Here is a 12,512-nt window from a genome sequence, read left to right as displayed (position 1 = left end):
TGCTCTACTTATGACTTCAGAGGAACAGAAGTTTCCTCGCCTTTCCCAGCCTTTCCCTCCTATCTGTTGTTCTCACACCATAAGGACTCTGGAAACTCAACAGTCAGGGTCCAAAGCATCTGTATGACAAGAAGTGAGGCAGGGCCCAGTGTGGGGCGGGTGTGCTTCCTGGGGAACAACGGGATCCCGGGAGAAGCTCCCCAGTCTCCCATGCTTGCTGACTTGGAGTGAGACATTTAACACCAGAGCTTCTGAACTGCTTCTGGCAAATACATATTAAGATTTCTCTTCCAAAACATGGAAGGGGATTCTGATAGTTCATTTTCTGTGTCAACTTGTGTGGGGCAGGGATATCCAGACATGTGGTTAAATATTCTTCTGGGTGTGTCCGTGAGGGTGTTTTTGGATAAGATTGACGTTTGAATCCATAGTCTGAGTAAAGCGGATTGCCATCCAATGAGGATGGGCCTTGTCTAATCAGTTGAAGGCCTGGATTACAGAACAAAAAGGCTGACCCTCCCACAAGTACAAGAGAACTCCTTCTGCCTGACTGATTGAGCCAGGATATTGGTCTTTTCCTGACTCTGGACTTGAACTGAAACACTAGCTTTTCTTGGGTCTCCAGCCTGTGAGCATTTGGACTGGAACCACACTGTTAGCTGTTTTGACTGTCCAACTTGTTGACTGTAGATCTTAGGACTTCTAAGTCTCCATGTTGCCTGAGCCAATTCCTTACCATAAATCTCCTCTCTGTATGTACGGATCCACCCTTCTGGTTCCACCTCCCTGGAGGAACTCAGAGAGACGAGAATGGGTGATGGGGAGCTGCCTTCTGCAGCAAAAGTTAGAGAGGAGGCTGGGGCCCTGGGCACTCAGAGCTTTCCTTCCCTTCAGCCCCTGGCCCCCGTAGCTCCTGGCTGGAAGGGCGAAGAGATGGACTGTAATCTCCCAGGGAAGCAGCAGGGGCCCAGCAGCAACCGGCAGCACAGCGGAAGTTCTCTGGACTCTGCTGCTCTCTGGCACTGTGCTGATTGTTTTTTTATTGTTTCTCAGGCTTGGAAAGGTTCACCCCTTGTGATCAAGCTTAAAGTCTCGCTGGTGCTGAAGCCAGGGGAGATTTCTCAGAAGGAAGAGAAAACCCACAAACATGTCACCGTGCTGGGGGCTCCAAGTGCCCTTCCACCCCGGAAGCACCTGGAATCAATTATCCATCCCAGATGCCTGAAGGCTCCTCCCTGACAAGGAGGCTTACCTTGGTACATGGCGGTGGAAATCGGCCAGCTGACGCCCAGGGCCTCGTCCTCTCGGAAAGTCTCACAGAAGTCCCACAGCATGGCCAGGCCCAGGCCCTGGTGGCGGTACCTCTTCCTGACAAACACGGTGTCGAAGACAGGCAGCAGGTAGCAGGCACCCGTGCCATCACCACACAGGCCGCCTGCAGGGAAAGCAAGAGACACACGCTGTTCCCTGGGCTTGACTAACCGGCCAGGACCCTCCCTCTGGGCTGGGTCCCTGGTACCACCTGGAAGCAGGGTTGGCTTCAGAAACTAAACCACCAAAGACAAGACAGCTGATCATTCCAAACCTGCAGTTCTCCAACTGACGGTCAGCCCACGTGTTCTGAATTGCTGCCCCCACCGCCGCTAGACTACCGCCCCCAAATGAAAAGCAAACCTGGTGACTGAGCTGAGCAAGGCCATCTGCACACCCAGGGTCCTCAGACCCCTCCCTCACTGTGCACATTTCAGAGACCCCTGAGGTCAATGAGGAGCATCTGGATAACATCAAAGTTCTCCCTGAACCAGAGGATGTGGGCTGGGAGATGCAGCCCACACATCTCCAGGGCACGGACTTGTCCAGTAACTCTTAACAAGGGCTCACCATGTCCAATTGTGGCAAAGTACACTTACCCCCAACAGACTAAGTCCTGTTTCCCATCAAAACATCAATGCCCTGCGACAGGAGAGCAGGAGAGGCGATAGTTGGCACCTTTCCCACTTTTCCAACCTGAACTGAACTTTACTGCAAACAGTACCAACACCAGCACAGTTGCTGTTTCTGCAACTGGAATTTGACACTGCAGCCGTTCACCTCTGTTGTCACCCTAAGCAGAAAATCAATGCCACACGGACCCGACTACATCACCTTCCTCACTTCCCAACTGCCTGTGCCCTAGGTGTGCTGGAGCCCAGGAAAAGAAATACGTCGTACATTCAGTTCCTATTGGACGAGGTGGTATTTGTGCCCGCCAAGATTCAGAAGGTGAGTAATTTCCCAAAACAAATGAAAAATGATTCTGAGTCTGATCAGCCAGGCAGAACTGCAGATACACACTACTGTCGTGAATGTGCAAAAATGACCTATCACGCATGAAAAGATACGGAGAAAGCTTATGGCATAGGATTAAGTGAAAGAAGCCAATCTAAAAAGGCTACATGCCATACAATTAGAATTATGTGATATTCCGGAAAAGGCAAAACTGTGAAGGCAGTAAAAATGTTAGTAAAAATATCAGCTTGTACATGATCATCTTCACGTCCTGTCCTCTCATGGTTTTTCCTGTGTGCGCGCCTCCTGCATGACCTTCTGTGTGTCCAAATACCCTCTTCTTATAAGGACGCCAGTCAGATGGGACTAGAGCTAACTCATCACCTCTTAGGCCTGTCTCCAATAAAGTCACATTCTGAGGTACAGGGGGTTTGGGCTTCAACATGAATTTTGAGGAGATACAATTCAGTCCTAAGAATATATTATCATTAACTAAAGTCCATCTGTTACCATAATTGATCCCCTTTGCACATTTTGTCCTCCCCCTCCCCCCAGTAACCACTACTCTGTTCTCTGTATCTACCTGTTTGTTGTTGTTAGGTATGGTTTATTCATTTCTTTTGGTTCCTTGTGTTTGTTTTTTGTATTCCACATAAAAGTGAAATGACACAGTATTTGTCTTTGTCCAGCTGACTTATTTCACTTAGTTAGCATAATACCCTCAATGTTTATCCACATTGTCACAAATGGTAAGTTTTCATCTTTTTATGGCTGAAGAGCATTCCATTGTGTGTGTGTGTGTGTGTGTGTGTTGTGTGTGTCTACAAACATCCACATACATACACACCACATCTTCTCTATCCACTCATTCATTGATGGGCACTTAGGTTGTTTCCATATTTTGGTTAGCGTGAACAATGCTGTGATGAACATAGGGGTGCGTGTATCTTTTTGAATTAGTCTTTTTCATTCTTTGGATAAATACCCAGAAGTGGGATTCTTGAATCATTTGGCAGCTCTATTCTTAATTTTTTGAGGAAACGTCATACTGTTTTTCACAGTGGCTGCACCAATTTACATTCCTACTAACAGTGTCCAGGACCATATGAAGGGTCTCTGTGCTCCCCCTTCTCCACATCCTTGCCAACACTTGTTATTTATTGCCTTTTTGATAAGAGCTATTCTAACAGGCATGAGGGGGTATCTCACTGTGGTTTTGACTTGCATTTCCCTGATAACTAGTGATGTCAAACATCTTTCCAAGTATCTGCTGGCCATCTGTATGTCTTCTTCAGAAAAACGTCTATTCAGATCCTCTGCCCATTTTTTAATCAAGATGTTCATTTTTTTGTTGTTGAGTTACATGAGTTCCTTATATATTTTGGATATTAGCCTCTTATTATATGTATCATCTGCAAGTATCTTCTCATTTGGTAGGTTGCCTTTTCATTTTGCTGATGGTCTAATTTGCTGTGCAGAAGCTTTTGAGTTTGATGCCGTTTATTTTTGCTTTTGTTTCTCTTGCCTGAGGAGACATATCTAGAAAGATATTGCTAAGGCCAATGTCAAAGAGCATACTGCCTGTTTTTTTCTAGGATTTTTCCTAGAAAATTGTGTTTCTTTTTTCCTAGAAAAATTTTTTTTTTTTCCCTAGGATGGTTTCAGGGCTTTCATTCAAGTCTTTAATTCATTTCGAGTTAATTTTTGTCTGTGATGTGAGATAGTGGTCTAGTTTCATTTTTTTGCATGTGGCTGTCCAGTTTCCCCAACTGGACATTTACTGAAGAGTGTACCTTTTCCCCATTGTACGTTCTTAGCTCTTCTGTTGTAATTTAATAGTCCATAAATGTGTGGGTTTGTCTGGATTCCCAATTCCATGCCACTGATCTATGTACATTTTTTCCTGCAAATACTGTGCTGTTTTCATTACTATAGCTTTGTAGAAGAGTGTGAAATTAGGGAGTGTGGTATCTCCTACTTTGTTCTTTTTTCTCAGGATTGCTTTGGCTATTTGAAGTCTTTTGTGGTTCCATATAAATTCTAGATATTTTTGTTTAACTTCTGTGGAAAAACTTCCTTTGGATTTTGATACAGATTGCATTAAATCTGTAGATTGCTTCAGCTAATATCAACATTTTAACAATGTTAATTCTTCCAATTCGTGAACACAGACTACCTTCCCATTACTTGTGTCCGTTTCCATCTCTTTCAACCACGCCTTACAGTTTGCCATGCGTGGGTCTTCCACCTCCTTGTTAAATGAGTTCCTAGGCATTTTATTCTGTTTGTTACAGTTGTAAATGGGATTGTTTTCTTAGTTTCTCTTTCTGCTAGCTCATTGTTAGCAAATAAAAACACAGCACATTTCTGTATGTTGATTTTATACCTTGCAACTTTACCATATTTTTTTTATTATTGCTAATAGTTCTTGGTGGACTTTTTAGGGTTTTCTATATATAAAATCATGTCATCTGAAAATAGTGACAGTTTTACATCTTCCTTTCCAATCTGAATGCCTTTTATTTCCTTTTTCTTGCCTAATTACCCTGGCGAGGACTTGCAATACTATGTTAAGAGAGGTGAGAGTCAGTGCCCTTGTCTTGTTCCTGATTTAAGAGGAATAGCTTTTAGTTTTTCATGACTGAGTATGACGTTAGCTGTGAGTTTATCATATATGGCCTTTATCATGTTGAGATATGTTCCCTCTTATATCACTTTATTCTGCTGCATTTGGAAGGAATGTTCTATACACATCTACCAAATCCATCTGGTCGAAAGTTTCACTTAAGGCCACGGTTTCCTTGTTGATGTTTTGTCTGGATAATCTACCCATTGATGTAAGAGGGATGTTAAAGTTATTGTGTTGCTGTCAAGTTCTCCTTTTAGGTCTATTAATAATTGCTTTATATATTTTGGTGTGACTGTGTTAAATATATAAATAAATAAATAAATAAATAAATAAATAAATAAATAAATATATATAAATAAATATATATATATATATCAGTTATGTCTTCTAAATTGTCCCCTTTATTATTATATACTATTGTAGATATATAATATATAATTATTATATATATACACTATATTATTATTATATACTGTCCATTTATGTCTCATTATTACTTTTGGCTTTAAGTCTATTTTGTGTGATATGAGCAAGGCTACACCCACTTTCTTTTGGCTGCCATTTGATTGGAGTATCACCTTCCATTTCTTCACTCTCAGCCTACGTTTGTCTTTAGAGCTTAGGTAAGCCTCTTGGAGTCTCCTGGAGCACATGGCTGGTTCTTATTTTTCAATCCATCCAGCCACTCTGTGTCTCTTGATTGGTGAATTCACCCCATTTACATTTAGGGTGATTATTGATAAGTGAGGACTTAGTGCTGCCATTTTATCTCCTGTTTTCTGGTTTCTCTACATCACTGTTGTTTCTTTTTCTTTGTGTTTCTGTCTGCCAGCTTAGTTTGGTGGCTTCCTATGATGTTTTTCTCAGTTTCCTCTTTTTTTCTGTTTCATGTCTCTGCTCTAGATTTATGTTTTGTGATTACTATGAGGTTTGTATAAAATGTCTCATAGATAAACCAGTCCTTTTTCCGCTGATAACATCTTATCTTCATTTACCTATAAGGTTTCTGTCCTTTTCCTCTTCCCCCTTTGTGTTTTTGTCTCAAATTACCTTCTTTCATGTTGTAAGTCTGTTGCCAACTGAAGTAGCTATAATTTTTTTTCTTCTTTTTCTACCCTTTAATCTTTATGCTATAATAAAGCATTTAAAACCTATTCAGATAAAGAGTTACAATTTTCTGATTCTGTCTACTTATCACGTTACTCAGAGTTTTATGTACTTTTTCCTTTTTGTTGCTGGTAGAAGAGCTCCTTTCAACATTTCTTTTAAGGCACATCTAGTGTTGATGAACTCCCTTGGTTTTTATTTATCTAGGAAAGTCTTTATTTCTCTTTGATATCTGAATGATAATATTGCTGGATGAAGTATTCTTGGGTGACAGTTTTTATCTTTCAGTATCTTAAGAATGTCATTCCACTCCTTCCTGGCCTGTAGAGTTTCTGCTGTGAAATTTACTGATAGTCTAATGGGACTTTTGTAGGTTATTGGCCCTTTTTACCCCTGGCTGCCTTTAAAATTCTTTGTCACTGACTTTTGACATTATGACATTTAATAATTTTACTTTTAATGTAATGTGTCTTGAAGAAAGTCTTTTCGCATGTAGGTAATTAGGTGTTCTCTGAGCTTCACAGACTCATATATCCAGTTCCTTCCACAGGTTTGAGAAGTTCTCAGCTATTATTTCTTTAAATAATCTTTCCACTCCCTTCTCCATTTCTTCTCCTGTGATACCCATGGCCCTAATGTCACCCTTCATCAAGAGTTGGACAGCGCTCATAGAATTTCCTCATTTTTATGTCCTATTTTTCTTCCTTCTTCTACTTGCATCATTTCTAGATTTCTATCTTCAAGCTCATAAATTCCCTCTTCCATATGGTCTGATGTATTTCCAGGGCTTTCTAATGCATTCCTCATCTCATTTATTGAGTTCTTCAGCTCCAGAATTCTGTTTGATTATTTTTTAGAGTTTCTCTTTGGTAAAAGATTTCTTCTCCTCGTTTATTTTATTCCTGAGCTCACTAAACTACCGTTCTGAGTTTTCTTATAGCTCAATGGATTTCTTCATGAAGGCTATTTTGAATTCTATTAATTAGACTGCAATATTCCTGCCTTTAAATTTGGTTTCTGGAGAACTGTCATTTTCCTTTTATGGCATGATGTTACTTTGGTTCTTCATGATACTTGATGAGTTGTTCTTCTGCCAGCACATTTGAAGTAGCAAATATCTTTCTGCTCGATTCTAACAATGCAACAGGTTAGAAATTTGAGGTCTTTCTTTTGTTTTCCAGGAGGTGGCGCTCTAGCACTAGTTTCTGACTTATCTGAGCTGCCTCTGACTATGTCTGAGAGTTGGCACTTTCTACCCTCCACCACATCTGTCAGAATTGTGGACCTGTGTCCTTGTTACTGCTTCTTGTGCCTCCAGGGTCACTGGTGCCTTCCTGCTGCCAGTGTCACTGGCATTGCAGCCTGCTGCACTGGGATGGTGGGCTCTTCCCTGGAGTCCAGGATCCCTGGAGTCATAATCTCTGTTGCCATGAGGGAGGTAGAGGGAGAGGGGGACCAGGAGTTGCACAGGTGCCACTGCCATGTGCAGGGTTGTAAGGTTCACAGGCTCCAACACTGTGGGCAGGGGAGCAGGAGGCTGGAGTTGTGGGTGCCTCAGCTGCTGGAGGATGGAGTCTTAGGCCTCTCTGCCGCTGCTGCCCAGTTACCTGTGCGTGCATGCACCACTGCGGCCAGGAGGCCGGAGACGAATGCACTGCCTCCCCTGCTGCTATGTGTTCTCTGGGGCTGTGGGCTCAGCTTCCATGACCAGAGAACCAGGCTGCTGTTCCCTCAGTTCTGCCTCCCCTGTGTGTTCCAGTCCACCCACCTTTAAATGAACGCATGTGTGGAATTCTCCAGCATCCTGTGTGTTGAGCAGAGGCACCTTTGTTGAGTTGTGGACACTTTACTGGTTATAGACTGAAGGAGGGGACAGAGGGAGCTTTTCACTCTGCCATGTTGCTGATGCCACTAATACAACTGATTTTAAATAGGCCTAGACATTGGATTTGGCAGACAAAGAACTCAAAACAGCTTTACAAATACGTTTAAAGAATTAAAATGACTTTTTTAAATAAAGGGAAATATATGCTTGATGAATAAACAGAGAATCTCAACAGAGAAATGGAAATTACACATAATAGAAAGTCTAGAGCTAAAAAGTGCACTAACTGAAAATTTTAAATATGCTCAACAACAGACTAGAGATGGCAGGTAACGTGAATACAGATCTCTAGAAATGATCCAACCTAAGAAGAGAGAAACATGTCTGAAGGAAAGTGAACAAACTTCAGAGACTTGTAAGAGAATATGAAGCACCCCGATACACATATGACTAGATAAAGAAAGAAAATAGTCTAAAAGTTGTGAAGCAATAATGGCCAAAAAGTTCCCAGATTTGGTAGAAAACTTTAAAGATTCAAAAAGCTCAACAACCCCCCCAAAAAGATAAAGAAAAATAAAATCACTCCTAGACGCATCACAGTGAAACTGCAAAAAAGCCAAAGAGAAAGTCTGGAAAGTCTTCATAGGAAAGTGACACATTATGTATGAGGGACAATAACTCCCTTGCTGACTTCCCACCAGAAACTATGAAAGCCAGAAGGTGCTGGAACAACAGATTCAAAGTGCTGAAGGAAAAAAATTATCACTAATTACTCTCTGTCCAACTAAACAATCCTTCAAACCTGAAAGTAAAATAAAACAAAGGTATTTTCAGTAAGCAAAGCCTGAGAGAATCTGTTGCCAGAAACTCCACTACAAAAGCTGCTAGAGGAAGTACTTTAGCCTGAAGGGAAATGACACTGGATGGCAACTGGGATCCTATACAAAAAAAAAAAAAAAAATTAATGGTAAATATTTTTAAATTACATATTTTTCTTTTCTTAATACTTTTAAAAAATATGACTACTTAATTAAAACTTATTAATCAGTAGTGACAGATTTATAACAAATATGTCTAATATATTAAAATAGCACTTTGTAAATAAAATGATACATAAAAATACACTATTTATTTTAAGGTTTCTATATTTTACCCCAAGTAATTCAATATTAACTCCAAGTTAATAAGTTTAAGCTGAGCATGTAATAGCTAGAGCAAGAACAAAAATAACGAGCTAGCAAACCAAGACAGAAATTAAAATGGAATACTAAAAAATCTTCTTAAAACAAAAGACAAGGTGGAACAGAGAAAAATTTTCAAAAGAGGAAAGACAAAACAAATCATAACAGAGAAGATCTAAGTATAACCATACCTATAATGAAATGTAAATAGACTAACAGTCCAATCAAAAGACAGAGATTTTTAAAAAATAGATTTAAAATCCAAGACCCAGTTGTATACTGTCAACAAAATATATGCTTTAAATATAAAGACATAAACAGACAAAAAGTAAAAAGCTAGGAAGAATATATTCTATGTAAACAGCAAAGTACAAGACAATGAAGTGGCTATATTAGTAACAGACAAAATAGGCATCTTATCAAGAAATATTGCTGGAGACAAGTGGGGGACACTTCAAAATGACAAAACAGTCAATACATCAGGCAAAAAGATCAATTATAAATTTGATGTAGGTAATAACAAAGCTTCAAAATACAAAGTAAAAGCTGATAAGACTAAAAAAATGAAAGATGATCCATAATCATAGGGAAAGACTTTAACATACATCTCTCAGAAATTCACAGAATTAGACAAAAATATTAGTGAGAATATAGAAGAGCCAAGACACCATCAATCACCTTAACCTAACTGGCATTTCCAAAACATGAAACCCAACTCCTGCAGAATATACACACTCTTTCAAGTCCATATGGAGTGTCTACCAAGATAAACCACATACTAGGCCATAAAACAACCCTCAATAGTTTTCAAAATATTAAAGTGTAACAGATTCTATTATCTTACTACAACAGAATTAGATTCGAAATAAACAAAAAATAAAACATCCAGAATAGTCCACAAATATATCTGGAAATTTAAAACTTACTGTTAAAGAACTCATAGAAGTCACAAAGTGAATTGGAAAATATTTTGAACTGAATGATAATGAAAATTGGTAAATTAATAAATTAGACTCCATCAAAAATTGAAATTTCTACTCTTTGCAAAAAATTATTATACAAAAATGAAAATGTTTCCAAAATATATATCTGATAAAGAATGGATATCTATAACATATAAAGAATGCTCAAGGCTCAATAATAAGAAAACAATCAACCTAATAAAAAAAATAGGCAAAAATATTTGAACAGACGCTTCATCAAAGAAGATCTATGACTATCAAAAAAGCCCCTGAAAACATGATCAATATCATTGGAAAAATGCAAATTAAAATCAAAATTAGATACCACTTCCCACCTTGCAGAATGGCTAAAATTAAAAATACTCACAACACCAAGTATTGGCAAGGATATGGAGCGGCTGAAACTCTCCTGCATTGCCGATAGCAAGGTATATAGAATTATTCTGTCTCTCCAAAAATAAACTAATCCAGAAATAGGCAGTAAAAAAATTTTTAGTTGGCAATATACCCGAAAAATATATTTTATTAATTTCATCTTCTACAGGTTTGATACTTTTTAGACTAACTAAATTGTTGAGTAACTGACAGTCAATTGCCACTTTAAAAAATCAGTTCATGGACAAAAGCAAGACCTAGTAAGCAGCTTCAGAGAACTTTCCACCAAGTTCGTGGAATTCGCCAGAAATGAAGAGGAGGCAGATATCCAAGCATCTAGTCCGATCTGCCTCAATTCAGCGTCTTAATATCCTGCTTTCCCTTTGAGGCTCTGGGTCTGCCTTGGGGAGAACGAGGCAGCCGTACCAGCCTCTGCGTGATCCTCAGGGGATAGTCTGGGGTATCAGTGGGACCAGGAGCAACAGCAGCGCCAGGCGAGGCAAAGTCAAGCTCCTCCTGCCCCACAGCTGTGGTTCTCACACATCAAGCTGGGATCTGTTACCAGTTTTGTTACTATTAATAGGACATCTGCTGTATAAATGATTTTGCTACAGATCTAATACCAGCCATTTGGTAGAAAATGACAACAAATGAGTCTCCCAAGAAAGAGGAATTATTACAAAAAGGTTCGTTTCCATTTCAGTGACTCTTCAGATCCCTTGGGCTCTCTCAAATGAGTGGCTAAAGAACACAGCCACCCGAAAAAGTGAAACAGTTCATCAAAATCAAAGAGCAAATGGCTGTCGTGACCCAAGATGCTGAAAAACACAGGTGCTCCAGCCTCTGTGACTGACCTTGGCAAATAATTAACTACAGGAGTCGTTTGCATGGGAAACTAGACATCTCACACCATGCTGAGGGAGAAGAAAGCGAGAAATGCAGAACTGCTCCACCCTGGACAGGTGGCACACACACACAACGCGAACACAGCTCAAAACCACACTGCAGCCATACAGTGAACTCAGAGAACAGCAGGTATGTGGTGTTTTCCCTGGAAATTTAATTTTTGCTAAAATTTAGAACTTTATAAGGATGAAAAGATGGAGGTTGGACCAGTTGGGTCAGAGATGGTGATAGCCTTTAAAAATTAAAGAGACTATTAAAGCAATGTTGAAGATGAGCCCAATGCCTTGGACCAAGTGGTACAAGTTCCACACTCCCTGCTCATCACAGCCCCTAAAAGTAAGCCCCAGGATTTTCCCTTACCTCTTTATCATGGCCGCCTGCCCTCCCTCTCTTCTGAGGTAACTCTTGGCATCCAGCGTGCTTTCGTACCCCATGTCAGCTATTAGCGAACAGTAATTTTCCTGATGGCTGATTGGTAACCTTAAAGAAACGCGAAAAGGACGGGGCTTGCAAAGTCATTTTACACCATGAATGGCAACAAGTCTTTTACTGGGGGGACATGGCACCACCTGGGAATCCAAGGGACATGCTGAAATTCCACCCTGTTTGCCAGTAGAACGAGAAATGTGGTGAAAATGGAATCCAAACCTTGGGCTTATTGACATGACAGCTGAATTAGTGATATTTCTTGTGCCAGGAGATTCTCTCCAAGCAATGCTGGTGCTAAAGGAGCCGTCGTGCAAGGCAGGCTGGCATCTAGGAGCCCTCCTCTCCCTGAGCGTGGAGGGATGGTGGTCCCACGTGGCCGCAAGGCCCCGTCCATAACTTTCGCTTTGATTGTATAGAATCTAACAGCTTCTCCATCTCTCCACAGAATTTTAGCCTCCTCTTTCCCAGAGTGAGGTAGAAAAAACATGTTATCATCATCCAAGTTCCTCTCTAATCTTCGAAAAATAACGACGTTTAGAAGGAAAAGCACAATCCTTTCCCCAAATGACTGAACCTTCGAAGGAGAAAGAAAAAGAACATCTGAGTGAGATAGGAGAGGAAAATCAGGCTTGGTAAATTCGACGCTTAGAGTCCACCCGGAGGTCGGGGGCGAGGTGTGGGCTCCCCCATCATCCAATTCACCTCAGGCTCCAAAGCCAGAACATGGGTCCGTTTCTCACGGAGGTTTTCACACCCCTGACCTTTCACATAGTGGGCTTCCCAGAGCGAGGGGCAGTGCCGGGGGGGCCAGTGGCAGAATGTGCATAGAC

At 40.6% G+C, this 12,512-nt stretch overlaps 1 long non-coding RNA gene across 1 annotated transcript; it reads left to right on the top strand.

The window, feature by feature from the left end:
* The first annotated feature begins 2,158 nt into the window (after positions 1-2,158).
* LOC116661475 lies at positions 2,159-12,201 on the top strand. Its single transcript, XR_004317340.1, has 3 exons — positions 2,159-2,262; positions 11,051-11,382; positions 12,128-12,201. It is a non-coding gene; the product is annotated as an uncharacterized LOC116661475 (long non-coding RNA).
* Positions 12,202-12,512: the final 311 nt, after the last annotated feature.

Source organism: Camelus ferus, chromosome 35 (genome assembly GCF_009834535.1).
Source record: "Camelus ferus isolate YT-003-E chromosome 35, BCGSAC_Cfer_1.0, whole genome shotgun sequence".
Classification (NCBI taxonomy): Eukaryota; Metazoa; Chordata; class Mammalia; order Artiodactyla; family Camelidae; genus Camelus; species Camelus ferus.
The sequence above is the reverse complement of the archived record's forward strand: the minus strand, read 5'-3'. Positions and strand labels throughout refer to the sequence as shown.